The 4,291-nt window shown below is 33.5% G+C and overlaps 1 non-coding gene across 1 annotated transcript; it reads right to left on the bottom strand.

The window, feature by feature from the left end:
* Window positions 1–2,602: 2,602 nt before the first annotated feature.
* On the bottom strand, window positions 2,603–2,709 carry LOC111759530 (U6 spliceosomal RNA). The gene has a single exon (XR_002793486.1). It is a non-coding gene; the product is annotated as a U6 spliceosomal RNA (small nuclear RNA).
* Window positions 2,710–4,291: the final 1,582 nt, after the last annotated feature.

Genomic DNA, 4,291 nt, shown 5'->3' with positions numbered 1-4,291 from the left:
GCTGCTGGGTTTGGGGAATGGGAGGAAGAGATGAGATGTGGAGGCGTTTTCGGGACGTGGAGTTGTCCTGGGTGGTGCTTCACGGACAATTACAGGACATTGTAGATCCCCCAGGGCCCACTGGATGGAACGTGGGAGAGTGTGGGCTATGATGTGGACCATTGACTACGGGGTGCAGTGATGTTCAGAGATGTACTTACCGGGTACAATGGATGTGTCACGATGATGGGAGAGAGTGTTGCTGTGGGGGGAGTGGGGGGTGGGGGCGGTGGGGTTGATTGGGACCTCATATTTTTTTGAATGTAATTTTTAAAAATAAATAAATAATTTTAATTTAAAAATAAATAAAATAAAATAAAATAAAATCTATTATTGTACAGGTTTCTATTGGCTCCTTCACTCTTGCCAGTGTTAGGGGTCCAAGGTTAGGTACATAAGTAAGATTATTATTTTTTCTTGGTGGAGTGCCCCTGTTATTAGTATATAGTGTCCTTTTCTTTTTCTCTAATAATAGCTTTTGAATTAAATATTACATCCTATGTTAGTATAACTTTCCTATTGATTTTTTGGTTACTATTTGCATGGAATATCTTTTACCAATCTTTCACTTTCAACCTATCTGTGTCTTTGCGTATAAAGTGAGTCTCTTGTAAACAATATATAATTGAATCATGAACTTTTATCTGTTCAGACAATGTGTGTCTCTTAATTGGGGGAGTTTAATCCATTAACATTCAGTCATTCAGTTAGTGCTATAAAGCTGTACCTCAGCCATTTTGTCCTTGGTTTTTATATGCCTTCACTTTTTTTTTTGCAACACTTCCTTTATTGCTACCTCCTTTTCTGTATAGTTGATCTTTTATTCCTTTCTCATTTCTGTTCCTGTATATTTTTAAGATGCTTTCTTTGTGGTTAACCTTGGGTTTGTATTACACAACCTGCATATGCAGCTTATTAATTTTAAAAAGTACCATCCTAGCTTCAATAGCATACACATTCTCTGTTGCCATATCCCTCTGTTTCCCCTCTTTCTGTTGTTTTCATCTCACTTTATTGCTTTCTATTTTGCATGCCCATTGTTCATTATCAGGAAATAAGTCTTTTGTTGTTCATTTGTGTTCTGACTTATAGGAATTAAAGAGTAGATTTATATATCAAGAATACAGTACTATTGAGTTTTCCATTTACTCTCTCATTTTTTTAGGCAGTACTAGGAACTGAACCCAGGACCCCATACATTGGAAGCAGGCATTTATCCACTGAGCTACACCTGCTCCTCTCCATTTACTCCTTTAGTTACCCTTACTGATAATCTTTATTTCTTTACAACACTCCAAGCCACTGTCTTGCATTTTCCTTTCAAACTGCAGAACTCCCTTAGTTATTCTTGTAAGGCAGATTTTTTACTGATGAACTCTTTCATTTTCTAACTGTGAATATTTTAATTTCACCCTCATTATTAAAGAACAGTTTTGCTAGTTAAAGAATTTTTGGCTGGTAGTCTTTTCTTTTTCTGTGCCTCAAATATGATACCACTACCTTCTTGCCTCCATGATTTTGAGAAATTGGCCCTTAATATTACTGAAGATCCCTTGTTTATGACAAATTGACATTTTCTTACTGCCTTCAGAATTCTCTACTTTGGCATTTGACATTCTGATTAGTATTTATCTTGGGGTAGGTCTATTAGGAATTATTCTGTTCGGAGTATGTTGCAATTTTGGACATGTATATTTATAAGTTTTATAAGGTTAATTTGGCCATTGTTTCCTCAAATATCCTTTCTGCTCCTTTCCTTTCTCTTCTTTGGGGACACTCACAATGCTTATGTTTGTGCTCTTCATGCTGTCACTCAAATCCCTGAGATACTGTTCAAATTTTTCTATGCTTTTCTCTATCTGTTCTTCTGACTGCATGATTTTAAATTGTTCTCTTTTCTAGTTTGCTGATTCTTTCTTCCACATTTTCATATCTGCTCTCACATACTCTAGTGTCTCTTTAATCTCTACTATTCCTTCTTTCATACCCATAATTTCTGTTTCTTTTTATACTTTCAAATTCTTCTTTATGCGCATATATTTTCTTCTTTCTTCCTAATATCATTTACACCTTTATGCACATTTTCCTTTATCTCCTTGAATTTGTTCAAGAGATTTGTTTGAAATTCTTTAAGTTTTCCAAATTTGTGCTTCCATTGAAGTTTTAATGTGTTCTCCTGACTAGGCCATATCTTCCTATTTCTTAATATTGCTTGCAATTTTTGTTATCTAGGCATCTGATTACATTGATGAGTTTACTCTGAAGATCACTTTCTCTTTTTTGTCTAGTGTTTTATCATTGATTGGTTTTGTGTTAAGGAGATTCTTTGACATTTGCTCCAAATTATTCTAGACCTTCAAAATAGCTTGTGTTTAATTGATGAGATTTTTAGTTCTTCTTCATCTATTTCTTGCCCTGTAAATGTGGTAAAATTTTTGATATTGCATTTTTTGCGTGTAATTGTTTCATCTCCAAGACAAATTTTCCTTTCCTCTGTACCTTCTCCAGGAATTTTAATCTGTTATTTTTGTTTTTGTTCAGATTTTTCCCAAGCTCTTATGATAAATGTATGAAACACTTCGTAAATTTGCATGCCATCCTTGAACAGAAACCATGCTGATCAGCTCTGTATTGTTCCAATTTTAGTATGTGTTCTGCTGAAGTGAGTACTAGTTAATTATTCTTAGACAGAGAGTCTCATCATTTTTCTATTTTTTTAAGGATATGACTACTTTGATGAGATTGGTTTTATTAGTTTTATTTGATTTTAATTATATGATTCTTACCTTCCACACAGGTCAAGGAGGCCCGGGGTTTGAACCGCGGACCTCCCATGTGGTAGACGGACGCCCTAACCACTGGGCCAAGTCTGTTTCCCTACACTTTTTTATTTATTTATATTTTATTCTTTCATTTCACATTTATATTTCCTCCACAATGAAATTGGCTGATGAGAAATGGATATGTCCTAGGGTCAATTGTTTTGACCCCAAAGCCCAAGTGTATGATAAAAAGAAAATCAATGTTAATATTAATGCATAGGTGTTAGTATCAACTATTGGTACAACATATTTTGAAAACAATGCTGTGTTATCCTTAAAGTTGAGCATTTGGTATCTCTATGAACCAGTGTTTCTACTCCTAGAACCTTAGGAAACTCATATTTGCCAGGAGATGTGTTAAAGTTTTGCTCATTAAAACTTATTATTTATAATAAAAACCTGAAAACATCTCAAAAGAATTTCAAATTTGAGAAATTTTAATAAATTGATCATGGAATGTTTATATAATGGGATATAATAAATTTAGTAAAATTAAATAAATTCAGGCATGCTTCACAACATAAATACATTATTTCAAGAGAGTAGATGGGTGATTAAAAGAACAACCCAGAAGATGTATACAATATGATACCATTTTGAAATGCTGAAAGCAAAGGAAAACTAAACAATATTTTTTATTTGATACTATTACATATGATAAAATTATATTTTAGAAGCAAGGAGATAGTAAACACCATAGTGAAAAGTGTATTTATCCTGAAATGAGAAGGCCTAACTAGCCAATAAGTAAATGTATATTTCTGTTAACATTCTTGTTTGGGGGTTGGGAGTAGTGCATTAATGGATTTTCTGTATGTTTTAACACATGTATATGTTAAATAACATTTTGTCTGTAATGATTACATTAAAATAAAATTGGGCTAGTGGAACAATAAGGTTTAATTCTTCATTTGCTGTCTTACATAGCACCTGCACCTTTCCCTCATAATCACAGCGATTGGGTTCAGGCAAGAGAAAGATCAGGTCATTGAAGAAGGAGATAAATCAGAAAATTTAAACCTGTAAAACTTACCCGTAAATAACCTTCACATTAAGCTTTAATGTTGATGTTATCAGTTATTTGCACCTGGTGATCAAGCAATCATGGGAATAGATTCTCCAGAGCCAATGGAGAGGCACAAAAAATGTATAAAATTGCCCCTTGATAAAAAATAAGAGAGTTTTCCTGAGAGCCATAACCTTTAAGAGTCCACACTAATGTTATATATGCTAAGCACCCGAAAGGGAAATTCCGTTGTCTAGTTACTGTTAGGAAGTGAATTATTTCCTTTACTATATTAAAAGAACTTTGTATATTTTGCCTAAGTCATGATCTTCTTAGTCAGTTTTCACCAATTTTTTCACTACTTTACAGTAGGATTTATCACAATTTAATCATTATACTTTTTTATGCATTTACTGTTTATTTT

Source organism: Dasypus novemcinctus, chromosome 1, assembly GCF_030445035.2.
Source record: "Dasypus novemcinctus isolate mDasNov1 chromosome 1, mDasNov1.1.hap2, whole genome shotgun sequence".
NCBI classification, from domain to species: domain Eukaryota; kingdom Metazoa; phylum Chordata; class Mammalia; order Cingulata; family Dasypodidae; genus Dasypus; species Dasypus novemcinctus.
Note: the sequence above shows the minus strand (reverse complement) of the source record. Positions and strands in the feature narration are given on the sequence as shown.